Source organism: Epargyreus clarus, unplaced genomic scaffold, assembly GCF_041222505.1.
Source record: "Epargyreus clarus isolate Ecla_fem2 unplaced genomic scaffold, WU_Ecla_fem_2.2 ptg000019l, whole genome shotgun sequence".
Taxonomy (NCBI): domain Eukaryota; kingdom Metazoa; phylum Arthropoda; class Insecta; order Lepidoptera; family Hesperiidae; genus Epargyreus; species Epargyreus clarus.
Window position 1 is genome coordinate 14,859,145 of NW_027332227.1, and position 16,194 is coordinate 14,875,338.

Sequence of the window (16,194 nt, forward strand, 5' to 3'; positions counted from 1 at the left end):
ATGTAAAAGTTAAAGGAAGCTAAGTTAAAGGAAACGCAGTTTAATTAAACTAGTAGATGCAACTTGTTATGGAAATTACTTAAATACAATAGATTCGATAAATGCTCTTGAGACAAAATAATGAATGACTTTGTATTAGGTAAATATAGGAAAAACAAAATTTATATAAACTAAGTTAAACAACCTGTTTTTTAAATAAAAAAACAATTCTTATTTTTCATATTATTATTATTATTTAATAGAGTCAATATTTTATGACATAAAATCTAAAATATACTAAATTGACTACCTGTGTGTTTCAGTAGATTAAGCTTGGAAAATATTAAACAAATTTGGATGAGGTCTTTATCACAAGCCTATGTGTCATTAGAGTGAAAATGCGTAAAAATGAAAAATGCCATACCGCAATAGCGTATTGCTGTTATAAGCAGTTGTAGCACTGCTGTTATAGCCAAAAATAATAGTTATTGCCTAACCGCTGCAGTCGTACTAAAATTTTACGAACTTTAAGAACATAAATGAAAAAGAAGTTTTATTGCTAGCAACATACCGTTGATGAATATACGGTGTAATAAAAAAATGTAGGACATAAACAAGACTAACTATAACTCAACTATTCGACATTGACACAATTGATTCTGTTTTGTTTTTCTCTTACATAATAATAAGACTTAGCAGATCAACATGCCGTCCACATGATAGTATGGGGCCCTTGTCGCCCATGGACGGTGTGGTAAGGGTACAACAGGCCCGGATTTGAGGAACAGCAGGCGAGGCTACTGACCTGAATCCCCACAATCCAGATAAAAAAAATATCCAACTTTTGTCAGCAACGTTTACGTTTTCTTCCCAAGCCGACAATACTTGAGCTTAAGCTCCATATCAATAGGATGTCGGTTTGGGAAGAAAACAATATTCTTTATAAGAATATTTGACAATATTCTTTGTTCAAAAAATTATATGTAGATTCAACGGACAAAATGTTAATATTATTCAGAAAATAATAAGGGGCTTCCGCCCTTTTGCTTCTCCAGGGTTTCCACACCTCCAAATCAGTCCCTAAGACTTGAAACCAAAATCATCGCTGTTATCAGGCAGAAATAGGAGTGCCAGTGGCGCCGCCGGCGTTAGATCCATCTAGTGCTCTATCATTGTAGTTTAATGAATGAATGAATGAATGAATGAATGAATGAATGAATGAATGAATGAATGAATGAATGAATGAATGAATGAATGAATTTATTAATTTATTTATTTATACATAGTTATTATCAGTTGGCTTGTGCTCTGACTATGTTATGTAGATTATTTAACACCTCGCTCTAGTTACGTCCATCACGCGGTCTGTGATCGCCGACGTAAGCATTTAGGACACATTGTTTAGGCGCACAAGCCACGAGATCAAACACGGCCAACATACCAGTGTGTAGTTTAAAATGCCGTGTACTGTGTTAGTAGGTAGGTACAGTTATCATTAAGTACTATCCTTAAACGCCGAATTTGAATTATGCGGCCACTACATGACGAAGTGATCTGATACGCTGGGGGTTCCAGGTTTGATTCCCGGTCAGGCAAACACTTTGAAATACGCTTCCTACACTCACAACCTCAAACTAAGATTCCCTATGTCGTGGTTGTTATGGGCAATGGGCATACACAAACACCCAGACCAGATATTCAAGTTCATCATTCAGATGTCTGTCTGGCCGGGGATCGAATCCGGAACCCTTTGCGTGTTCAACCGGCATGGTGATTTACTGTTACGGGTTTGGGTGTTTAAGAACTTGTCTTCACATGTATTCATGGCACCCACGACAAAGAGAAGTGGCTAACAGAAATGCTCTTCGACTTCGAAAAAGGCAAAACATCCTGTTGTATATTCGGCAGTATTTATTTTAAATTGATACGAATCATACATATGAGTACATTCCAAGAGTACCGTCCGAATCAGTTATGATTTCCTTTGACGTCATTGATTGATACTCTGAGATTTAAATAGAATAATCCCACACGATCTTGAAACGTTACGGGGAGTACAAATATTTCTCCGTAGGTAGACTCTTAAAAACGTGGGTTGCGATTTATTTTTGATCGGATATTAAATATAATAATTCTGCAGAGCTGTTTGTGGTTCGATTTGGTACTAACGTCACGTTTATATTTGGCTTATAGTAGATGCAGCTTAGTGATGTTGTTTTGACGGCATACGAAACGCAACATGGGAAGTTTGGTTTGAATATTCGGGCATTTTCTACTACGGTATACTAATGATTCTGCATTGATTGGCTGACTTTGTACGAAGCGAATATCTTAGTCCTAAGGAGTGGCAATACACATGTGATCGATATCATGTAAAAACCCTGGTCTGTATGGAATTGGCTAGATATGTCCATGGTCGACAATGATCACTTGCAATCAGAAGGAGTGGTCGCTCTTTTGCATTTGCTTTAAGACCGTTTAAAAATTAAAATTGTTAGTTTTTGTAGACGGTCGTAAAAAGTAACTTTAATTTTATTCCTAGAGGGCAGCATCGCTTTTTGATCGATTTCAGATTTCGATTCAGTAGTAGGTACCTATTATAAGAAATAACGAAAGCGCCCCCGTAAGCCTATATAAGTTAAATACATTTCATTTCATTATCTTTCAGCCTAATTTGATTACAAACCTCCATGGACGACATTGACTTTACAAGTGGACGAGATACTTATCTTACATAGTCAAAAATGGATGTGATAGCATTCCACAAGCGACTATAATTGAAATGAAAATGATATTAGTTCGTAACACGAATCGTGAAGATCTATTAAGAATGGGGGCAACATGGCCGGTTTTTAGGCCAAGGGCGAACATAATGCTTCCGAAGATACATTTGAGTTTTCCATCGCTTCAGGCCGATAAACTATGCCTGACGCTTTTCCGTGTTTGATGTTTTTAAAGAGTAAGTTATAGTTGAATTCTAGTTCAGTTGTAAACGAATCCAACGCGTAAAAATCCAGAACATTAAACTGAAAAATAAACCTAAAAATTACACACACACATTGCATAGGTAATATGTGTGACCTAAAAATTCTTTAAGAATTACGTGTTTTATTTCAGATTGAATTGTATTTTCAATCTGTGTTTAAAGAAGCAAAGCTGTAAACAAAATAACCGGCAAGTTTCAGTTTTCAATGCCGGAAGAATCTGTGAATTTAGATCAACTGTTATTTTTTAAGGTCATTTAAAAAGTGATGTGCAGTCGTGGGGGTTACTAACATCTCTAAAAACAAAATATTATTTTAATCATACATTGAAATTGCGTACCATAATTCGATTAAATTTATAAATAATTAGTTTCGATGCAATATTGAAATAAAACTTTCCTGAACTATGTTGGTTTTTAAAAGATAGTGGTAGGCGCCCTGACATGTAAATCGAAACGTCGAACGAAAAATCCTCCTATAAAGGAGAATGCCCATTCTTGGTACTGATTTTTCTCATGCGTCAAAATGAAAGTAATATTAAAATTATTTTTTGATTTTTTTACATAATTTGTCGATCAGAATAGTTTCTTTGAACAGGGGATTCCATTTAAGATAAAATAAGTCGAAATGTTGATTGTTGTTCTTAAAAATTAAAATGGCGGAATTTTATAATCGGAATTCAATAAGATCTATTAGTGTTTTGACATATGATTTTTCTCATGTATCAAAATGAAAGTAACATTAAAATTATTTTTTGATTTTTTTACATAGTTTGTCGATCAGAATAGTTTCTTTGAACAAGGGGGTTCCATTTAAGATAAAATAAGACGAAATGTTGATTGTTGTTCTTAAAAATTCAAATGGCGGTATTTTATTCTCGGAATTCATTATTTTATAAATATTGGTAATATTGGTAGTATTTGCTTAACTATACATCGTCCACAACAAGTTTCAATTTGATGCAAATCTGGACGGCGGTCCATACTTTCATGGGCATTGTCCTTTGGACAATAGTTTCATCGGATAGTTAGGTAAAGTTTACTCTCGGACGGATCCGAAACTTCGTTGGATATACAGATTGGGCTAGAAAATGCTGGAAACATCGGACAAAATTACGTTTTTTGTGTGTGTGGCGTATATTACTTACATCGTTCTAACCCTTTATAGCTTGTTTGCAATAAACACTTCCTTATCAGTGCCTTATATAACACCGCTATTGTAGTGTACAACGTAAACCGATGTGTTGTTGAGCTGAAATCAAAAGTGACTAACATTGAGAATTAAAACACGAGGTCATAATGTGAATGTGCACGATTCTATAACTTCAGGGAAACAATGCTTCACTTAATATGTGTTCGTCACGACTTCTTAGCTGTTGCTTAGTCGCCTGAATATGGAAACGGTTTATATGTTGCTTTCTTTGTTTTTTTCCCATTTTACATTTGGTTTACTTTTTATATTTCTTGTTTTTTTTTTATCAATTGCAACATTAGTAACAAATGATGTTTATGTCGAGCATTGATGGTTGCTAACGACAGACGGCGACAATCGTCGACTAGAACTGTCGCTTCTGTATTAACTGTCGATAAAACCCAAGAAAATATGGATCGCAGGGTAGGACGGGCGGTAGGACAAGCAGGATGACTAGTAAGTCTAGTAACGTAGCCACACTTCGTCTCTGCCTGTTTCCCTCGCTATTTTTTCGCCAATCGTCACACACTCGATGACTGTAGCATATGACACGAAATTACGTATGTACCTGCATTCCTACCACAGGTATTTTAATCAAGGTGTGACCTCTTCGTCCCCGTTTGCTCCACATTTTTGGTTTAAATATAAAAAGCGCCCACTCAACCGCATTTAGTGAAGTATTAAGTGAAATGTAGTTATATAAAAAATAACTATGGTTATATAATATAATTTATTTATTGACATACATGGCGGAACGTAAGTTACGTGAGTCTCGACCAAGCAGACAACAAAATAATGAACCCCTTTTATTTGCGGTGGTTGGACCCAGGACTTTTTGGGTGAGGCTTGTGAGAAATCGTAGGTCCATATCGCTCACTGCAGAATAAAGTAGGCGGCGTAAAAAGGGTCCGTTAGGGTAAAATATAAATTAGTCGTCGTATAGTAAGTCGTACGGCGGTATAAGTGTAAATACGATAGATATAGAATCTTATTATTAAAGATTTAGAATGCGACCGATCTCCTTAGATACCGGGGTATCCGCCACGCTATCATCCATGACACAAAAGATCCTAATGTCGGGCTATAAATATAAAAGCATTTTTTAAACAGTCGCTTCATAGTATATGTTTAGTCATTAGAACGGTGTACCTCATACCAGACTCGCCTCTACACGTGCTACATTTAATGCATGCAAATTTAATTAAATTAAACTAATAACGGTACGTGAAATTACGTCACCCGTTGCAATGGCAAATTGTTACGAGTAAATGCTAGTTTCCACGCGAATGTGCATAGATTGTATGATTTTTCAAGGAATTACTTAACTATAGTTAGAAAATTATTAAAGATTTCAAATTTATTAAAACACAAGTTTTTAATTTCTCACCCGATTAAGGGGTTTTAATTTTAGGGGAGGGGGCCTTTTAAAGTTAATGGTATACACACAAGGTGATGTTAAATAATATAAAAGTAAATAAAGATATTTTAGGAGGAATATTTGGTTTTAGAAATCCATCAGTTGTAACTATGCGTTGTCTGGCAGTCAATAGTTTTTAAGATTTGTCTAAAATATATTAAGATAGACACAAAAGATTTTCCTAAAATAATATATCATAATTACATAATAACAAGAACAAACTCTTTTTAATAGACAGGTTTAAAAATATCCCAACATTGCCGTATGAATAGATTAGATTTCAATGAACTTATATTTAGTATCTACTCGCGTTCTTATATTTCAAAACAGGCCATGAAATCTGCGATACAGAAGCTTTGTTGCCTATTAATGTGCCTTTTGCAATTTTTTTACCGTGTTTATTAAGATAATTTAGTAACATGGTGGTTTCGTCTGAAGGTTGTGCAATAACTTGGAGGTCGAATCCAGAGACACCACCGCCCCACCTACTTGTGCTAACCAACAACAGTGTTAAGCGTTGATGTGTTCTGGTCTTGAGGGTGTGGCAGTGAAAAGATGTTAGCGTGAATAGCGTTATTATCATCCATTGATAACTTCAACGTGTATAATCTTCGTATTTGTAATAGGCAGACAGCACCCTTTTTCAATGAACCTATTAAACAGAGGCACCTTCAATTCTATTTAAGTGCGCGCCAAAATAGAATGAGGTCATGACACCCGTGACGTTATAACGTACGTGACGTGTTTTTGCGTCGAGCGTTTTCGAAGTGGGAAAAATATTGGTAGAGACTTGCAAAACAATTCCAGAATAATTGAAAAACGTTAAATTAAAATGATTATTTTAAGGGTTAATTATTTATTTTATAACTAAAATTTGTAAATGCGCGTCTGCGGCGAAGACGGTAGAAATCGACCAGAGTTCTAGGCGACGCAATTTGGTATGCTTAAATATTTTGATCCAGAGTTTAACGCTCGAATCAACTGAAGAGCTCAAAATATTGTCATTACTAAGGATTCACATTGAACTCTTCAATTTAATTTAATAGTAAAGTTTTAAGAGTTTTTTAATTTGATTGGCGTGTACATAAATTATTATATCGTTTATTTTTTATCAACACTTTGTAGTTATAGAGCTGTATTTTTTCTTATCTACAAACCGGTGTAACAAGTAAAATTATAAGCCGTGGTTAATAAAAACATTAGTAGATAATAATTAATTAGTCGTAATAAATTAACCATAATTACTTTCTATGGTTTAATGACACCAATCCGATCTAGTACAAAATATCGGGAAAGTGTTATAAAATACTGTTTGAAATATGATTGGCTGTAAAGCTGCCCTTTAATAATTTACTTTAAATAAAACCTGTGCTAAGTTAAGGAATAAGTATTTGGTTCTTACGTTCTTAGAAGTCGCAACACACCTCGGAAATAAAATGAAACCGTGCTTGTTTGTTAACTTGGACGTTGTAAAAATATTTATTTATGACTTTTACATATGGGCACTGTTATCACTGGTACCATTACAGTCCCAGTTTTTTTACTTAACGACTTTGGGGCCCAAACTAGGCATGCTCAAGTATAGATCATTAATAAGTGAATAATTAATTTAGAATCTATATTTGACTTTTTGCCTACTAGAAGTTGTCAAAATTCGATGTTTGCTAAGCCCAAAGATTAATTATTAATAACTGACGTCAGATAGCTCTAGGCGACTGTTGCACGCTGATTTCCAATCTCCATTGTTACTACGATAATAGCGTTAACTACACTCGTACAGCTAATAAGTTGCACTTCCACGTGTGAGGCGTGGAAACTGTTTTGTAGGACACATGGGAGTTTCCACTTACTCGTGTTCTTTTCTCGATTGAATAACATTTCTCTATCATTGTAGATAATGATTTTATTGGTTTATAATTTATAAGTAACATGTTGGACAAGCGTTTTTATCGATTTTTTATTGAAACCTACATACATACATTTTAAATGAAACTAGAGGCTTTGTATTTTGTAATGTCATAAAAAATAATCTCAATAAGGACACAGCGCGTGGCTTTTATAGATGAAGGGACGTACAAAGTTAGTCACCATCGGGTGAGGTGGGGAATTGGATGGGTAACCGCTAGTGGCTAAATATGCGCGTTTTCACGCTTCCAAGAGTATTTCAAGCCGTCGATCCTGTCTCTTATTATTAGATAGCAATTAGTTAAACTTTGTGGGAGACTCAATCCATCAATGAAATGCCATGGTGGATTTGCGTAGCCACTGAAGAAAAATACTATTGGAAAATAGATTTTTCGGAAGAAAAATAGTAGGATTTCTTTGTCAAAACATTGTAAATAACATTGTAACTATATACGATTAGTTTAGTAAATGTAAATAAACACGAAACGAGTCAAATCGTCTCTTTTAAATAATAATCCAATGTTTTTATATTTAGCATTATCTTCATACAAGACGTTATTTATTTTATTTATTTATTTATTTTATTTATTCATTTATTTCAGACAACAAGGTCCATATTACATATACCTTACAGACTAATATATACCAAACAGTTATCAAGTTTCGATTTTTGGAAAGCTAATTCAATAGATTCTCTGTAGTATAAGTTTCTCCAGAGACCTGAGAAGACGGCCTCATATGCAAGCGGGCGTAATCCACGTAATAATCAATGAACAAGGGACTACGTAACTAAAAACAAACAGCAGGATTATCGTGCAGTTCAATATTTCCGTGGATTAACCTCTGCCCGTCTAATCAGCCACGTGGGTTCCGACCTTAGCTCTAATTACGGATTTGTTCACGTAATTGAGGATTAACTATTTCTGGATACTGGAATTATCTCACGTGATTGGATTGGGAAAGGGTTCCGGGTTTGTTCTTCGGTTAGGCATTTGAATTACTTTTAATTTCGGATTTGGGTGCTGCGATTATCGGACTGTTAGGAAGAGTGATCCGGGTTCGATTCTCGGTCAAGCATATAAATAAATATTAATTTCGTTTCTGGGTCTGGGTGTTTACGTACTGGTTTTGTGTGTGTCAATAGCATATTACAAATCCTAGTATTTGTTGGAAGTACTAGAGGCACTAGAGGTAGGTACCTAGGAACTGCTAGTTAACTAGAGGTTGTTAGTGTAGTAAGCACACTTCATTTCATACATTAGCACCTACTTTCAACCCGCTATCTAAACATAAATAATAACATGAGCAGTAAAAGCTCAAAAATAAAGAATCAATGACAGCCTAGTGGCATATGCTGTTCGATCGGGTTTCAAATACTAGGGTCATTTATTGAAGTTATTTGGGTAGGTATTAGAATGAAGTAGGTAGGAAATAGAATGTCACATGCCTATACAGGGAAGAAAAACATTGTGAGGATACCTACGTGTCCGAGGTCTATTCAAATTGTGAAATATGTATTAAATCTACCAATACGCACTTAACCAGCGTGGTTGACTGTAACAAACCCTTGTCATCCTAAAAAGATAACCGTACTTAGCAATAGGACTTTTTTATCACGATCATTCTAATTTTGAGAGCAGAAACGTACCGGCTATGTGAACTTGGCACCCGACTTCGGAAAATTGAACTTTTTTTTTATGATTCCTATAGACTATGGTAAGTAGTTGTTTGTAGTAAAAAATTTTTCGTTTGTAGTTGCCCCAAAAAAAAAATTGGTGACCTTGAAAAAAATCTCAGCACCCGACTTTGAAAAATCGAACTTTTTTTTTATGATTCCTATAGACTATAGGAAGTAGTTGTTTGTAGTAAAAAAAAATTCGTTTGTAGTTGGCTCAAAAAAAAATTGGTGACCTTGAAAAAAATTCGAATCCGATTTTGAAAAATCGAACGTTTTTTTATGATTCCTATAGACTATAGTGGGTAGTTCCTTAAAGTAACATTCTTTTGATAAAACTAATTCAGAAACACAACTAAAAGACTTTGAAAAGTAACCCATGAACCCTAGATTCGATCGAGATTCCAATAAAATTCTTACAACTACAAACAAAATTATCGCCAATATTAACAAAAAACAAGTACTACAAACTAAACTTATATACTGCAAACAACATAGCGTTACTACAAACGTAATTATCGCTACTACAAACAAAAATATCGCTACTACAAACGAAATAGTGTTACTACAAACGAAAATATCACTACTACAAACGAAATAGAGCTACTACAAACGAGTTATCGCCAATATGAACAGAATAGAGTTACTACAAACGAAATTATCGCTACTACAAACGAAATAGTGTTACTACAAACGAAAATATCACTACTACAAACGAAATAGAGCTACTACAAACGAGTTATCGCCAATATGAACAGAATAGAGTTACTACAAACAAAATTATCGCTACTACAAACGAAATAGTGTTACTACAAACGAAAATATCACTACTACAAACGAAATAGAGCTACCACAAACGAGTTATCGCCAATATGAACCGAATAGAGTTACTACAAACGGAATTATTGCTACTACAAACGAAATAGTGTTACTACAAACAAAAATATCACTACTACAAACGAAATAGTGTTACTACAAACGAAAATATCACTACTACAAACGAAATAGAGCTACTACAAACGAGTTATCGCCAATATGAACAGAATAGAGTTACTACAAACGGAATTATCGCTACTACAAACGAAATAGTGTTACTACAAACGAAAATATCACTACTACAAACGAAATAGAGCTACTAAAAACGAGTTATCGCCAATATGAACAGAATAGAGTTACTACAAACGAAATTATCGCTACTACAAACGAAATAGTGTTACTACAAACGAAAATATCACTACTACAAACGAAATAGAGCTACTACAAACGAGTTATCGCCAATATGAACAGAATAGAGTTACTACAAACAAAATTATCGCTACTACAAACGAAATAGTGTTACTACAAACGAAAATATCACTACTACAAACGAAATAGAGCTACCACAAACGAGTTATCGCCAATATGAACCGAATAGAGTTACTACAAACGAAATTATCGCTACTACAAACGAAATAGTGTTACTACAAACGAAAATATCACTACTACAAACGAAATAGAGCTACTACAAACGAAAATATCACTACTACAAACGAAATAGAGCTACTACAAACGAGTTATCGCCAATATGAACAGAATAGAGTTACTACAAACGAAATTACCGCTACTACAAACGAAATAGTGTTACTAAAAACGAAAATATCACTACTACAAACGAAATAGAGCTACTACAAACGAAAATATCACTACTACAAACGAAATAGAGCTACTACAAACGAGTTATCGCCAATATGAACAGAATAGAGTTACTACAAACAAAATTATCGCTACTACAAACGAAATAGATCAACTACAAACGAAAATATCGCTACTACAAACGACATAGAGATACTACAAACGAGTTATCGCCAATATGAACAGAATAGAGTTACTACAAACGAAATTATCGCTACTACAAACGAAATAGTGTTACTACAAACGAAAATATCACTACTACAAACGAAATAGAGCTACTACAAACGAGTTATCGCCAATATGAACAGAATAGAGTTACTACAAACAAAATTATCGCTACTACAAAGGAAATAGTGTTACTACAAACGAAAATATCACTACTACAAACGAAATAGAGCTACTACAAACGAGTTATCGCCAATATGAACAGAATAGAGTTACTACAAACAAAATTATCGCTACTACAAACAGAATTATCGCTACTACAAACGAAATAGGAGAACTACAAACGAAAATATCACTACTACAAACGAAATAGAGCTACTACAAACGAGTTATCGCCAATATGAACAGAATAGAGTTACTACAAACGAAATTATCGCTACTACAAACGAAATAGTGTTACTACAAACGAAAATATCACTACTACAAACGAAATAGAGCTACTACAAACGAGTTATCGCCAATATGAACAGAATAGAGTTACTACAAATGGAATTATCGCTACTACAAACGAAATAGTGTTACTACAAACGAAAATATTACAACTACAAACGAAATAGAGCTACTACAAACGAGTTATCGCCAATATTAACAGAATAGAGTTACTACAAATGAAATTATCGCTACTACAAACGAAATAGTGTTACTACAAACGAAAATATCACTACTACAAACGAAATAGAGCTACTACAAACGAGTTATCGCCAATATCAACAGAATAGAGTTACTACAAACAGAATTATCGCTACTACAAACGAAATAGGAGAACTATAAACGAAAATATCACTACTACAAACGAAATAGAACTACTACAAACGAGTTATCGCCAATATGAACAGAATAGAGTTACTACAAACAGAATTATCGCTACTACAAACGAAATAGGAGAACTACAAACGAAAATATCGCAACTACAAACGAAATAGAACTACTACAAACGAGTTATCGCCAATATGAACAGAATAGAGTTACTACAAACAGAATTATCGCTACTACAAACGAAATAGGAGAACTACAAACGAAAATATCACTACTACAAACGAAATAGAACTACTACAAACGAGTTATCGCCAATATGAACAGAATAGAGTTACTACAAACAGAATTATCGCTACTACAAACGAAATAGATCAACTACAAACGAAAATATCGCTACTACAAACGACATAGAGATACTACAAACGAGTTATCGCCAATATGAACAGAATAGATTTACTACAAACAAAATTATCGCTACTACAAACGAAATAGATCAACTACAAACGAAAATATCGCTACTACAAACGAAATAGAACTACTACAAACGAGTTATCGCCAATATGAACAGAATAGAGTTACTACAAACAGAATTATCGCTACTACAAACGAAATAGGAGAACTACAAACAACAATATCGCTACTACAAACGAAATAGAACTACTACAAACGAGTTATCGCCAATATGAACAGAATAGAGTTACTACAAACAGAATTATCGCTACTACAAACGAAAAAGATCAACTACAAACGAAAATATCGCTACTACAAACGAAATAGAGCTACTACAAACGAGTTATCGCCAATATGAAAAGAATAGATTTACTACAAACAAAATTATCGCTACTACAAACGAAATAGGAGAACTATAAACGAAAATATCACTACTACAAACGAAATAGAACTACTACAAACGAGTTATCGCCAATATCAACAGAATAGAGTTACTACAAACAGAATTATCGCTACTACAAACGAAATAGGAGAACTATAAACGAAAATATCACTACTACAAACGAAATAGAACTACTACAAACGAGGTATCGCCAATATGAACAGAATAGAGTTACTATTTCATTTGTAGCAGCTATAATTCTGTTTGTAGTAACTCTATTCTGTTCATATTGGCGATAACTCGTTTGTAGTAGTTCTATTTCGTTTGTAGTAGTGATATTTTCGTTTGTAGTAACACTATTTCGTTTGTAGTAGCGATAATTTCGTTTGTAGTAACTCTATTCTGTTCATATTGGCGATAACTCGTTTGTAGTAGCTCTATTTCGTTTGTAGTAGTGATATTTTCTTTTTCAGTAACACTATTTCGTTTGTAGTAGCGATAATTTCGTTTGTAGTAACTCTATTCTGTTCATATTGGCGATAACTCGTTTGTAGTAGCTCTATTTCGTTTGTAGTAGTGATATTTTCGTTTGTAGTAACACTATTTCGTTTGTAGTAGCGATAATTTCGTTTGTAGTAACTCTATTCTGTTCATATTGGCGATAACTCGTTTGTAGTAGCTCTATTTCGTTTGTAGTAGTGATATTTTCGTTTGTAGTAACACTATTTCGTTTGTAGTAGTGATATTTTTGTTTGTAGTAACACTATTTCGTTTGTAGTAGCAATAATTCCGTTTGTAGTAACTCTATTCGTTTCATATTGGCGATAACTCGTTTGTGGTAGCTTTATTTCGTTTGTAGTAGTGATATTTTCGTTTGTAGTAACACTATTTCGTTTGTAGTAGCGATAATTTTGTTTGTAGTAACTCTATTCTGTTCATATTGGCGATAACTCGTTTGTAGTAGCTCTATTTCGTTTGTAGTAGTGATATTTTCGTTTGTAGTAACACTATTTCGTTTGTAGTAGCGATAATTTCGTTTGTAGTAACTCTATTCTGTTCATATTGGCGATAACTCGTTTGTAGTAGCTCTATTTCGTTTGTAGTAGTGATATTTTCGTTTGTAGTAGTGATATTTTTGTTTGTAGTAACACTATTTCGTTTGTAGTAGCAATAATTCCGTTTGTAGTAACTCTATTCGGTTCATATTGGCGATAACTCGTTTGTGGTAGCTCTATTTCGTTTGTAGTAGTGATATTTTCGTTTGTAGTAACACTATTTCGTTTGTAGTAGCGATAATTTCGTTTGTAGTAACTCTATTCTGTTCATATTGGCGATAACTCGTTTGTAGTAGCTCTATTTCGTTTGTAGTAGTGATATTTTCGTTTGTAGTAACACTATTTCGTTTGTAGTAGCGATAATTTCGTTTGTAGTAACTCTATTCTGTTCATATTGGCGATAACTCGTTTTTAGTAGCTCTATTTCGTTTGTAGTAGTGATATTTTCGTTTGTAGTAACACTATTTCGTTTGTAGTAGCGATAATTCCGTTCGTAGTAACTCTATTCTGTTCATATTGGCGATAACTCGTTTGTAGTAGCTCTATTTCGTTTGTAGTAGTGATATTTTCGTTTGTAGTAACACTATTTCGTTTGTAGTAGCGATAATTTCGTTTGTAGTAACTCTATTCTGTTCATATTGGCGATAACTCGTTTGTAGTAGCTCTATTTCGTTTGTAGTAGTGATATTTTCGTTTGTAGTAACACTATTTCGTTTGTAGTAGCGATATTTTTGTTTGTAGTAGCGATAATTACGTTTGTAGTAACGCTATGTTGTTTGCAGTATATAAGTTTAGTTTGTAGTACTTGTTTTTTGTTAATATTGGCGATAATTTTGTTTGTAGTTGTAATAATTTTATTGGAATCTCGATCGAATCTAGGGTTCATGGGTTACTTTTCAAAGTCTTTTAGTTGTGTTTCTGAATTAGTTTTATCAAAAGAATGTTACTTTAAGGAACTACCCACTATAGTCTATAGGAATCATAAAAAAACGTTCGATTTTTCAAAATCGGATTCGAATTTTTTTCAAGGTCACCAATTTTTTTTTGAGCCAACTACAAACGAATTTTTTTTTACTACAAACAACTACTTCCTATAGTCTATAGGAATCATAAAAAAAAGTTCGATTTTTCAAAGTCGGGTGCTGAGATTTTTTTCAAGGTCACCAATTTTTTTTTTGGGGCAACTACAAACGAAAAATTTTTTACTACAAACAACTACTTACCATAGTCTATAGGAATCATAAAAAAAAAGTTCAATTTTCCGAAGTCGGGTGCCAAGTTCACATAGCCGAAACGTACCTACTAGTATACTATCCGCAGTAGCAGGCTATTTAGGTATTTACGCTACTTAAACGCTAAACCACAATAGCAAAGGTCAATCTACATCCCGCCGGCATTTAGACGTATAACACATCTTATCCAGATGGTACATCCAAATAAACAGCAGAGGTCATCCCCACACCCACACAGATGCAGCGTCGGGCTGGCGGCGCGCCAGGGCGCCGGCGCCAGTCGTGACGTCATCGCACCCACAAGTTTACCCCCGAGGGGGCGACGTAAACATTCCATTTCTTCAAACAAGGGGTCGGACGAGTCATCGACTGAATTTTAGAAGACCTTCTATAGTTTTATATGACGTCATCGATTGTGACGTGAGACTTACGAATATAGCTTTTGTCTTTGTTTGGACGTCGATTTATTTTAACAACTAGTTTGATTTCAGTAGATCACGTATTCAAGGACGATATATTACCTATATAGTGCAAATTACATGGACTTACTGTCATATAAAACTTGTTAAGGTATGTAAGGTACATTTTTTGTAAAATAAGAGAGTTGGGAGGGATAACAACCTGATTATAGAAATCCGAGATAGACTGTTTAAGTAATTTAGAAATAATGAAATTAAACAGTGTGCGTGTTACGTTGGATTGCTTGAAATTATATATACACGCATTTTTAAATAATATTACACTTTTTCATTAATTTAAATTCCAACTCGCCCTCATGCACTCACGCGTATAAATACACGCACGCTCTCATACACACCACTCACTCTCACATACCTACTGCTATGCAATATACCAACTGTAACATTTATTCAATAACAATACCACAATGCTTACTAGACACTCTGTATGTTAATTTTTAGACTGAATATTTTTACAGAAAAACTGTTTTCGTATGTGACATCATCTCTCCAGCTCTTAAATTCTTCAATACCAGTAATACAGCCCCGTGGGGAGGCGAACGGGGACAAAATTCATAACGAGACACATAAACTCACCATTTGCTCCAAATAGGACGGCTGAACGAGAACGCCGCTTGACTGTATATCGTAAATAGCTGGGTGTAAATGTTTGGAACTTAACATGTTCTTAAATTAAAGGGTTGCCAGGGTTGCTAAATGACATTTTTGGAATGTTGTAGAACCCTTTGTGGCCACACCTATTTTTGCCTAATAACATCAGCGTTAAGCACTGCTGTGTTCTGCTGTTAAGGGC

At 34.3% G+C, this 16,194-nt stretch overlaps 1 protein-coding gene across 3 annotated transcripts in view; it reads right to left on the bottom strand.

Annotated features, from left to right (window-relative positions):
* Nucleotides 1-16,194, bottom strand: part of Gdap2 (ganglioside induced differentiation associated protein 2) — a 104,608-nt gene that overhangs the window by 4,704 nt on the left and 83,710 nt on the right. The window lies entirely within an intron of this gene.